The sequence below is a fragment of the Bufo bufo genome, chromosome 5 (genome assembly GCF_905171765.1).
Source record: "Bufo bufo chromosome 5, aBufBuf1.1, whole genome shotgun sequence".
Taxonomy (NCBI): domain Eukaryota; kingdom Metazoa; phylum Chordata; class Amphibia; order Anura; family Bufonidae; genus Bufo; species Bufo bufo.
The window spans coordinates 303,039,230-303,052,212 of NC_053393.1; positions in this window are offsets into that span (position 1 = coordinate 303,039,230).

A 12,983-nucleotide genomic window follows, 5' to 3' on the forward strand; every position below is an offset into this window, starting at 1 on the left:
GCCTTGGAGCAATTCCTTCGTTGCTATGTCTCCGATCACCAAGACAATTGGGTTGACCTCCTGCCTTGGGCTGAGTTTGCCAGGAACACGGCGGTGAACTCTTCCTCTGGGACGTCTCCCTTCATGGCCAATTATGGGTTCCAACCTGCCGTGTTACCGGAGGTATTCTCTCCCCAGGATATTCCGGCTGTGGAGGATCACCTTTCCGTCCTACGTGCTTCTTGGGTACTGATCCAGAAGTCCCTTGAGGTCTCTGCGCAGCGCCAGAGACTCCAGGCTGATCGCAGACGAGCGCCTGCTCCTTCCTACCAGGTCGGAGACCGTGTATGGTTGTCCACCCGCAACCTCAACCTTCGAGTGCCCACTCCCAAGCTGGCGCCTCGCTTTGTTGGTCCCTTCCGAGTGCTTCGCAGGGTAAACCCGGTAGTCTATGCCCTTGCGCTTCCTCCTGGCATGCGGATCTCCAACGTGTTTCATGTCTCCCTGTTGAAGCCACTGGTGTGTAATCGTTTCACTTCCTCGGTTCCTCGGCCTCGTCCGGTCCAAGTGGGTAATCGTGAGGAGTATGAGGTGAGCAATATCCTGGACTCACGCCTGGTCCGCGGTCGGGTGCAGTTTTTGGTCCATTGGCGTGGTTATGGTCCAGAGGAGCGTTCCTGGGTTCCCTCCGCAGATGTCCATGCTCCTGCCTTGCTCCGAGCCTTCCACGCACGCTTCCCTCAGAAACCGTTCTTTACTCCGCGGAGGAGGGGCCCTTGAGGGGGAGGTACTGTCATGGTCTTACCTTCTTGCTGTTCTCCTTCGTTTGACATGTGCTGGCGGCCATCTTGGTTTCTGGGTTTCTTGTAGCCTCCAACCCTCCGGCTTCTCCTTCCCACTGGGAGGAGCTGGATGCCTAGCTCATATATATAGGAGGTCTGTGGCTTCAGTTCCTTGCTTGGTCCTCCTGTGTTCACATGCTTCTAGACTGCTGCTGCTTCTGGTTCCTGATCCTGGTTTCGTCCGACTACCCTGCTGGTTCCTGATCCTGGTTTCGTCCGACTACCCTGCTGGTTCCTGATCCTGGCTTCGTCTGACTACCCTGCTGGTTCCTGATCCTGGCTTCGTCTGACTACCCTTCTGGTTCCTGACCTCTGGCTTCGCAAAGACTCTGCTTCGGTTTCGCCATCCGTTTGGACTTTTGCTTTACAGCTTTATTTTCAATAAAGCCTTCTTATTTTCACTTATCCCTTGTTGTACGTCTGGTTCATGGTTCCGTGACACACCCGTGCCCCCCCACACATGCACACTAAATAAAGATTTCCACACATGCACACACACACACACTCCCCTATGGCCCACCAGATGTTCTCGGCCGAGGAGGCATACGCCCTGCTTGCCTCCGACTCCGAGAGCCCCAGTGAGGACGAGGATGACCCCACTTTACTCTTGTCATCCGCGTCCTCCTCATCATCTAGCGATGATAATGAGCCCCCAAGACAGCGAAGACGCCACCAGGCGGAGCAAGGGGACCGCCATGCCAGGGACCCTGTGGCCCACACTAGTACGAGCAGCTCTGGGTCTCGTACTAGTTTTCCGGCCCACCAGATAAGTCCACCTGAGCCCCCTACCGGTGAACTTGTCTGGTGTACCCCAGAGGATTTTGAACCTGTGATTCCTGATTTTGTTGGCCACAGTGGGCTTCACTGAATATGACTATTTTAGTTATTTTTTTTCAGTGACCACTTTGTGAATCTGATGGTGGAGCAAACGAACTTGTTCGCCCAACAGTTCATTGCTCAACACCTGGGCTCCTTTTTGGCTAGGTCCAGTGGCTGGACTTCGGTCAGTGCAGCCGAGATGAGGACGTTTTGGGGCCTCGAGCTGCACATGGGCCTAGTAAAAAAAAAACAGTGTCAGGCTGTACTGGAGTGGGGATGTCCTCTACTAGACCCCACTTTACAGTATGCCCATGACACGCTCCCGTTTTGAGGCCATTCGGAAATGCCTGCATTATGCAAATAATGCAGCATGTCCCACCCAAGGTGATCCTGCCTATGACCGCCTTTACAAAATAAGGCCGGTCATCAAACACTTTGGAGCCAAATTATTGGAGGCCTATGTACCTGGAAGGGAGGTCGCGGTTGATGAGTCTCTCATTGCTTTCATTTTCCACCAGTATGTTCCCTCTAAGCGGGCGAGGTATGGTGTGAAGCTGTACAAACTTTGTGAGAGTACCTCAGGGTACACTTACAAGTTTTGTGTGTACGAGTGGCGAGATTCCGTATTCAACACCCCACTCTGGGTGTTAGCGGTAAAATTGTGTGGACCTTATGCACCCAGTGCTAGATAATGGTTACCACCTGTACTTGGATAACTTTTATACTTGTTCCAGTCCCTCGCCGCCAGATCCACGCGGCCTCCCTACCCACCCCCTCCAGGTAACTATCCCCCCGTGCCGTTACCAGTGGAAACCTGTTTCTGGTCAGATATAAGGACAAGAGGGATGTTCTTGTACTGTCCACAATTCACGGTAACGGCATCACCCTTGTCCCTGTGCGAGGTACCGCGGCAACGGTCCTCAAGCCCGATTGTATCATTGACTACAATCGGTATATGGGAGGAGTTGATCTCTCTGATTAAGTCCTCAAGCCATATAACGCCATGCGAAAAACTCAGGCATGGTACAAAAAAGTTGTGGTCTACTTGGTACAGGTTGCCTTGTACAACTCTTTTGTGCTGTCCCAGAGTGCTGGCAACACAGGGAAATTCCTCCAGTTCTATGAGGTAGTAGTCAAGGCCCTGATATTTTATTACCGGGAAAGAGCAGGCCGGAGTACCTCGGGAACTGGAGGTGCCCGGATCGTCCCTGGCCAACACTTTCCAGGTGTGGTCCCCCATACTGTACAGGAGGGGGATACGGAAGGACACCACCACTCAGTGTGACACGTGCCCCGATCATCCGGGCCTCTGCATTGATGGTTGCTTCTGGGAGTACCAAACTTCCATGGAGTACTAAATTTATAATCCCCTTCCCCAATTAAAATTCCATTTAGCCACTGATAATCGAAAAAAATATATGATTCTCAGACTTGAGAGACCCAAAAAAATATATATATTTTTCAAAAATGATATTTTGTAAAACTAAAATAAAAAAAAAGTAGACATATTAAGTATTGCTGTGTCCGTACGAAACTGCTCTATAAAAATACCCCATGACCTAACACCTCAGATGAACACGGTCAAAAATATACAATAAAAACAGTGCAAAAAAAGGTATTTTTTGTCACCCTACATCACAAAAAGTATAATAGCAAGTGATCAAAAAGTCATATGCCCCCCAAAATAGCGCCAATAAAACCGTCCTCTCATCCCACAAAAAATGAGCCCCTACCTAAGACAATTGTCTAAAAAAAATGACACATAGACTATGTAGATACTAAAATGTTTTTTTTTGTTTAAAAAAGGATAATATAGTGTAAAACCTAAATAAATGTAAAAAAAAGTAGACATATTAGGTATCACCGCATCTGTAAGAATCTGCTCTATAAAAATACCCCATGACCTAACCCTTCAGATGAACATGGTCAAAAAAAAAAAAGAAAAACGGTGCCAAAACAGCTATTTTTTGGCAAATTTTCCGTTTTAATCAATTTTTTCTAGAAACAAAGCATGGGTTAACAGCCAAACAAAACTTAATATTTATTACCCTGATTCTGCAGTTTACAGAAACACCCATATGTGATCGTAAACTGCTGTATGACCAAACGGCAGGGTGCAGAAGGAAAGAAACACCATATGGTTTCTGGAAGGCAGATTTTGATGGCCTTTTTTTTGGCACCATGTCCCATTTGAAGAACCACTGATGCACCCCTAGAGTAGAAACTCCATAAAAGTGACCCCATCTAATAAACTGCACCCCTCAAGGTATTCAAAACTGATTTTACAAACTTTATTAACTCTTTAGTTGTTCCTCAACAGTTTATGGCAAATGGAGATGAAATTTCTGAATTTCTATTTTTGGCAACCTTGCCTCACAAAAATGTAATATAGAGCAACCAAAAATCATATGTACCCTAAAATAGTCCGAACAAAACTGCCACCTTATCCCGTAGTTTCCAAAATGGGGTCACTTTTATGGAGTTTCTACTCTATGGGTGCATCAGGGGGGCTTCAAATGGGACATGGTGTAAATAAACCAGTCTAGCAAAATCTGCCTTCCAAAAACCACACGTCGCTCCTTTCCCTCTACGCCCTGCCGTGTGCCCGGACAGTAGTTTATGACTACATATGGGGTGTTTCTGAAAACTACAGAATCGGGGCAATAAATATTGAGTTTTATTTGGCTGTTAACCCTTGCATTGTTACTGGAAAAAATGGATTAAAATGGAAACTTTGCCAAAAAATTTTAATTATTAAATTTCATCCCCATTTGCCAATCACTCTTGTGGAACACCTAAAAGGTTAACAAAGTTTGTAAAATCAGTTTTGAATACCTTGAGGGGTGTAGTTTCTTACATGTGGTCACTTTTATGGAGTTTCTACTCTAGGGGTGCATCAGGGGGGCTTCAAATGGGACATGGTGTAAATAAACCAGTCCAGCAAAATCTGCCTTCCAAAAACCACACAGAGCTCCTTTCCCTCTACTCCCTACCGTGTGCCCGTACAGTAGTTTACGACCACATATGGGGTGTTTCTAAAAATGACAGAATCAGGGCAATAAACATTGAGTTTTGTTTGGCTGTTAACCCTTGCATTGTTACTGGAAAAAATTTATTAAAATGGAAAATTTGCCAAAAAATCTAAATTCAGAAATTTAATCTCCATTTGCATTAACTCCTATGGAACACCTAAAGGGTTAGCAACGTTTGTAAAATCAGTTTTTAATGCCTTGAGGGGTGTAGTTTCTAGAATGGGGTAATTTTTGGGTGGTTCTATTATGTAAGCCTCACAAAGTGACTTCAGACCTAAACTCGTCCTTACAAAGTGGGTTTTAGAAATTTTCTGAAAAATTTCAAGATTTGCTTCTAAACTTCTAAGCCTTGTAACATCCCCAAAAAATAAAATTGCATTCCAAAAATGATCCAACCATGAAGTAGACCTATGGGGAATGTAAAGTAATAACTATTTTTGGAGGTATTACTATGTATTATGGAAGTAGAGAAATAAAAATTAGCAAATTTGCAAATTTTTCAAAATTTTTGGTAAATTTTGTATTTTTCATAAATAAAAATTAATTTTTGACTCAATTTTACCAGTGTCATGAAGTACAATATGTGACAAAAAAAACTATCTCAGAATGGCCTGGATAAGTAAAAGCGGTTTGAAGTTATTCACACTTAAAGTGACACTGGTCAGATTTGCAAAAAAATGGCTTGGTCCTTAAGGTGAAATATGGCCTTGTGTCCTTAAGGGTATTGCAAAAAATTATTATTTTTTTAAACCCAGAATATAATTGCAGTATTTAAAGCTTTTATTTTATTGTGACAAATGCAGAAAAGGCCCCAGATGTAGGGTCTTGTCAAAAATGGGTGTTTTTTTTTAAACCCAAAATGGGTGACCCCATTTTGTGACCCCATTTTGTTTTTTTTAAACCCAGAATATAAATACACATACGCTGTGCTGGTGCACTGAACTTGCACAAAATGGCCACTGACGCCCACCTAATTAACAGACGGATAAAAGTTCTTTTCTGGGTCACTAGGCTCAGGGCAGGGTAAAAAAATGGTGCACTGCACCCACAAAACAAAATTGCTGTAGATTGCTGAGTTAACAAGCACTTCTGATAACAGATTCTTTCCTATTCTCTCCCTCACAGAAGCAGCATCCTATCCCTACACTAGTAAGAGCAGAGTGAGGTGCAGCGATACGTGACTCCAGCTTATATAGAGCTTATATGTTGCACTGGCCAATCATAGCCATGCCATTAGTAGGCATGCTGTGATGGCTTCTTAGGGCACACGAGTTAAACGTTTGTTGATTGGCTGCTCTGCAGCCTTTCAAAAAGCGCCATTAACTTGCCGAACACCGAACTCGAACTTGGTCCGGGGTCAAAAATCCTAAAGTTCGCTACGAACCCGAAATTTACAGTTCGGGTTCGCTCAACCCTAATGCTATTTACATATAGGCATAATATACACCCATTCTTAAAATGAACATATCAAGGTGTGCAAATATGTTGGCTCATACTCATTATTTAGATTTTTTTTATGATTAATAGTGCTGTTTATGAATATATTTGAATGTAATGATTAAATACAAAAGAACATTTTTAAATATTACTACATTTGTAAATTATTAAATAAAAAAAATGTTACTGAGGTTAGGCTGGCTGACGTGATGACGTAGACACGTACGTCGCGCTCTCCACCGCTCCCCAGGGCTCGGCCGCTTCGCTATCCTGATCCTCCTGGCGTCTCTGCGGTGGCTCCTGCGTCTCTGCGGTGGTTCCTGCCCCTATGCTCCTTATGGTCGCGGGGAATGTGCTCCTGTTCCGACCGCTGACTCCTAACCTCCTGCCTTCTCCTGGTCCTCCTGCTCTCCTCCCCTGTGTTGCCGGGACTGGCTCCAATTCTCCTGTGTTCGTTCGGGCTGACGGGCTGACGGGCGGCTGGGCGGGCTGTCGGACTGTATTGCCGAGCTTATGCTTGCGAGCCCTGCCTGACCTGACTCATCTGTTCAGCTGATTCGCCTTCCCACTGCTCTCATCTGCCGCGTGGGTGGCGAGCGTCTGATTTTCAGTGGAGCCTGGTCCTACCTCTTCCATATACACCACCCCCTCTCCATGTCTCCAGTTCCTGTCGCTCTTCCTTCCCTCTCTCTGTGTGCCGAAGTGACTAACCTTGCCGTGATTGTGAGTGCTGCCTGACCCCCCTCCGCATGTGCGATCTCCTCCTCGTGTCTCCAGCCTTCCCGGACCTCCTCCTCTCCTCCCCTGTGCCGTGGTGGCCAGCTGTGTTGTGGCCGCCTCGACTGATAGCTGCTGGACGGGTTATTGGATTCCAGCGGGGGACTCTACTTCCCTCCTACTTTGTGGATCGGCGGCTTCGTTGTCGTCTAGGTCGGCGATACTGCTCTTCAGCTGTACGGACGTATACTGGAGCTGGTGAGACTGTTCCTTTTTCTTTTTTTTTTTTTTTTTTTCCCCTCTGGCTGATTATGTCTTCATGCACACTCTACCTTCAATATTAACTAATGATTAAGGGGAAAGAAAGGGAAAAAGTGAATTATAAACACAAATATAAAAGGAATAAGCTATAAAAGCTATAAAAGCATAAAGCGAAAGAAAGGAAGGAAGAAGAAAAACAAAGGAAAAGAGGAGGGAGGAAGAAAGGAAAGAGAGGGAGGAATATGAAGTGAATATATATTGAGGGGAGAAAAGGGGAGAAAAGAGAAAGAAAAAAAAAGGATACATAGATAAATAAAGAAAAAAAAAAGAAAAGAAAAGAAGGGGGAGAGAGAAGAAAGGAGAAAAAAGAAAAAAAGGAAAAAAAAGAAAAGGAAAATAATAAAAAAAAAATAAAGGGGGGAGAGAGGAGAAAGAGAAGAGAGAAGAAAAAAGAGAGCGAAAGAAAAGGAAAGGGGAAGGAGAGAAGAAGGGAAAAAAGAAAGAAAGGAGAAAAAAAGAAGAAAAAAAAAAAAAAAAGGGGGAAAGGAGAAAGGACAAAAAAGAAAAAAAATAAAAAAAATAAAACAGGAGGCATGGCTCCAAAAGCCAACAGGCGCTCGGTCGACCTCTCTAACCAGAAACAGGGCACCAAAACCTTTGAAACAACAAAAATAGACCAGTTTCTGAGGTCTCCAAGGGTTAACACGAGGGGCGGACAAAAGGACCTTGCCTCTAGAAAAAATGGTGGTGCGTCAAAAATTATTCCTTTTTTTTTTTTCTCTCTTTTTTCTCTATCTAACCGCTTTTGATAATGACGACTAGAATCCTTGCATGGAATATACGCGGATTGGGGGATAGAGGAAAAAGACAAGCAATTTTTTATTTGATACAAGTCCACCTACCAGCAATAATATGTTTGCTAGAAACTCATCTTACTGAAGAGACCTCTAGGGTGGTCGGCAGGGGATGGGCCGCGCACACGTATCATTCTACCTTCTCCAGCCACTCTAGAGGTGTTACTGTCCTGATACATAGACAGATTGACTTCATCTGTGAGGCATTCTCTGTCGACCAACAGGGGAGATTTATTTTTTTATATTGTAGATTAAGGGGGAAGACATGTATTTTGGCTTTTGTCTATATTCCACCGCCATTTTCCTTTTTGGTTCTAAATTCTTTGTTATTATTTATGGATAAATGGCCAGAGTGTCCAACAATGATTATTGGCGATTTAAATTGCGTCATTGATCCTCTGCGTGACAGGGTCTCCACCAGCGTCAGGAGAGATAGCCCGATTCAGGGGTCTCCCCTGGCACGGTTTTGTTCTGAGGCGGGTTTTGAAGATGTGTGGGGACATTTAGGACAGGGGAAAAGGGCTTTCTCATGCTTTAGTAAAGCAGGTAAATCTATGTCTAGAATAGATCTTGCATTGATTGGTAGTAAATATGTGAAACTCGTAAAGCGAATGAAATATGAAACAAGGTCAATTTCGGACCACTCACCGTTAGTCCTCGAACTCTGTTTAAGCCCGGAAAGAAAAAAAAACCCTTTTAGATTAAACCCTTACTGGCTAACAGTAATAAAGACACATGAAACAATTCAGAATGAAATTGGTCGATTTTGGGATAACAACTATGGCTCAGCAAAAATCCAAGTGGTATGGGATACCTTTAAGGCATATATGAGGGGAATGTTGGTCAGTAATATTGCGAACCTTAGAAAGGAGTACGGGAAAAAACAAAAAAATCTGGAAGAACTTGCATCAAGGGCGACACAATCCTTTTATATGAATAACACAGAGGAGAATAGAGAAAGTATGCAAATGGCCACACAAATATACTCTAACTTTTTATTGGATAAGGCCCAACAGGGCCTCTTCTTCAAAGGGCAAAAATATTTTACGGAGTCAGGGCGACCTGGTAAACTTTTGGCCAGAGTAATCTCAAGTCAACAATCTAAAAAATATATAGATAATGTTAGACTGATTAATGGTAAGATGGTTAGTGGGCAGGGTCCTGTAGAGAAGGCCTTTGTGGACTATTTTTTGGATTTGTATAAAGCTGATTTGAAGATCACAGATGATAAGATGGATGCCTATCTCGATGACATTTCTTTTCCAACTATTACTGAGGCGCAAAAGAAAGCACTGGAATTGGATGTTTCAATACAGGAACTTGAGGGAGCGATTAAATTATGCTCGGCCAATTCCACCCCTGGCTCAGATGGACTCCCATATGAATTTTACAGTAAATATGGGGACTTTATTTTCCCCAGACTGCTGGAGGTTCTTTCTGAATCAGTGGAGGACGGGAAGCTACCAGATTCAATGCTGGAAGCCGTAGTAACATTAATTCCAAAAAAAGGCAAAGATCCCGTAGATCTAGAATCATATAGACCAATATCACTGCTTAATGCAGATGTAAAGCTCTTCGCGAGGATTTTTGCCACAAGGCTTTCTGGGGTTATCTCCGCCATTGTCCATCCAGATCAGAATGGTTTTATTCAAAATAAGGGCACACACCACAATCTTCATCGGCTCTTTGCTAATATCCAGGCCCCTGGGGGGGACCGCTCGCTCCATCCTGTCACTAGATGCCTCTAAGGCCTTTGACAGGGTGGAATGGTCCTTCCTCTGGAAGGTTCTGGCAAGGATGGGCTTTGGGGAAAGATTCATAGGCATCCTTAAGTTACTGTACAGATTCCCCAAGGCAAAATTGAGTCTCAATGGGATCCTGACAACTAGTTTTGACTTAAATAGAGGGACCCGTCAGGGTTGCCCATTATCCCCATTGTTATTTGACATTTATATTGAACCTCTCGCGTTGGCCATTAGGCAGGATGATCAAGTAAAGGGATTTGGTACGCTAGGGGTGCAGGACCGTATTTCCTTATATGCGGATGATGTTCTTTTTTTTATAGACCATACGGAAACAACTCTCCCCAGAATTATTCAAATGGTCAAGTCATTTGGTGAGGTGTCCGGTCTTCTTATAAACTGGTCTAAGACCAGTTTGATGCCAATAGACCCCCTACCACAGAAAGAGGTTTTTGTGACGCAGTTGGATATCGTTGATTCTTTTCAGTATTTGGGTTTGATTATCTCACCCAGGGTTCAAAATTTTTTACAACTTAATCTGATTCCCATGGTGACAAGGATTAGAGCCAAAATAGGGATCTGGTTGAGACTTCCCCTGTCTAGAGCTGACCGAGTTTCATTGGTCAAGATGGTGATTCTACCACAATTTCTTTATGTGCTTAGGAACACACCTATTTGGATACAAGACAAATACTTTAAACTTATGGAAAGAATAATCAATGATTTAATATGGGGAAGAAAACGAGTGCGAATAAAGTTAGAACATTTGTATAAATCACTGGAGTGCGGGGGTTTAAATCTCCCCTACTTCAAAGGTTATTTTATTGCTACGCAGTTATTGATGTGCTATGAATCAGAAAATAGTGCACTTCTAGGGAAAATAGTGGGTAGCCACGCTCATAGTAATATATTCACTCTTCTGGAATCTGGGCTATTGAGGAGCTATGAGCAGGGCTATAGAGAGACTACAAAACTACTCCTGAAAGTGTGGGCTACTACTAGGACATGGTTGAAGGTAAAGGGTTCACTTACATTCACGCCTCTTTGGCATAATCTGCACTTACAAAGGTTAGATGATATTGCAGCTGACACATTCTGGCAAAAAAATAAAGTCTTGTATATCTCACAGGTAGTAAAGGATAGAGAGATTAAGTCATTTATAGAGATATCACATAATATAGAAAATGTTTCATGGTTTAGATATTTTCAACTGCGTTCAGCATTATCCAGTTTGGACGATAAATCGGTGTTGGATATAGATAGTTCATCTTTTTTGAACGATTGGGTAGGGGGGACACTGCCTAGATTGAAGATTTCAAATATATATAAGTCACTACTTAAGGCACGATTTAGTGATACGCAATCACCAGGACAAAGAGCGTGGGAGATGGATTGTCCGAATATACAAGTAGAAGGGTGGGAGAATATTTTTGGGAATTTAGGGTCACTATCCCAGAATTTTAACCATGTTCTAGTACATTTTAATATTTGTCATAGATTATATGTTACCCCTTTATGGATGAATAAATGTGGGCTAAGAGACACCTCTAATTGCCCTAAATGTGATACTTCAGGTGCGGATTATCTTCATATGATCTGGACCTGTCCAGAACTTATAAAATACTGGAATAGTATCAACAACTTTATACGCTATAAATTAAAAATACGAATTCCCCTCGAACCACAAGTGTTTGTGCTTAATGATTTTTCCAAAATAAACAACCATAAATATCAAAAGATTTTTCTAGGTAGAATACTGATGTTGGCCAGAGTTTTGGTGAGTCGGACTTGGTTTGCTCGATGTATTCCAGAGATGAATACATGGATAAACCTAATTAACAAGGTAAAAAATTATGAGAAAATTATCTACAAACAGAGGGAAGCTGAGGAGAAGTGGACTAAGATATGGGGCGGTTGGAGGATTTGACCACTTTGTATAATTGTTCCCTTTTTTTTTGTGTTTTGACGCACCACAGGTATGGGAGGGGGGCGGGGGGATAAGGGGAAAGGAAAATGAAAAAAAAAAAAAACTCTTTTTTCTTGTACTGTAATCTGCTTTTATATCTCAAGTAATAAAGATAATGAAAAAAAATAATAATAATATATGTTAATTTAAAAAAGTGTTCATGTTTTTAATTAATCAAATTAGCCACTAGAACCAATGGGAGTGTTCCCATTACTACTAGACCTTCAACTCTCTCTGCAGCTGCTACACCCTCCCAACTTTCATTGACAAGGCCAGTCAGATTAAGGCCTCATGCACACGACCGTTGTGTGTTTTGCTGTTCGCAAATTGCGGATTTGCAAAACATGGATGGCATCTGTGTGCATTCCGGAATTTGCGGAACAGCACGGACAGCCATTGATATAACTGCCTATTCTTATCCGCAAAACGAACAAGAATAGAACAGGTTATATTTTTTTTTGCGAACCACGGAACGGAGCAACGGATGCGGACAACACACAGAGTGCTGTCCGCATCTTTTGCGGCCCCATTGAAGTGAATGGGTTCGCATCCAAGCCGCAAAAACTGTGGTTCGGATGCAGATCAAAACAACGGTTGTGTGCATGAGGCCTAAGCGGCATCATACCTGTCTCTGTCAAAGTGGAGAGGATGCAGCAGTTGCAGAAAGAGCAGAGCCTCTAGGTGTAATGGGAATGCCCCCATTGTTCATAGAGCTCATTTGCATATACTGTATTTAAACCTCATTTTTCACAGCAATATGAACATGGAACCAACAGAGATGCCTTCAGCTGCCAAGCGTACAAGCTACAGGTCAGCCAGTTTTGATGCCTTTTAAATGGTCCCCTGTATTACCACATTAATTTATGTTATTCCCTTTTTTGCTGCCAGAAATTAGCCTATGCAGCTTTACTTAATTAGATAATGTAATACTACATGCAGGGGTCATTTTTAAATGTTAGGGTACTTTCACACTTGCAGCAGAGGATTCTGGCAGGCAGTTCCGTCGCCGGAACTGCCTGCCGGATCTGGCAATCCAGACGCAAATGGATGGCATAATTAAGTAAAGCTGCATTACAAATTTACTGAAATACCGGATCCATCTCTCCGGTGTCATCCGGAAAAACGGTTCAAGTATTAATTTTTTTCACAGATTTAAAGGTCTGCGCATGCGCGGATCGGAAGAACGGGTCCATCAATGCAGCACTAATACATTCCGGCAAGTGTTCAGGACTTTTGGCCGGAGAGAAAAATACAGCATGCTGCTGTATTTTCTTCGGCCAAAAAACGTAAGAGAGACTGAACTGATGCATCCTGATTAGGGTTGAGCGAACCCG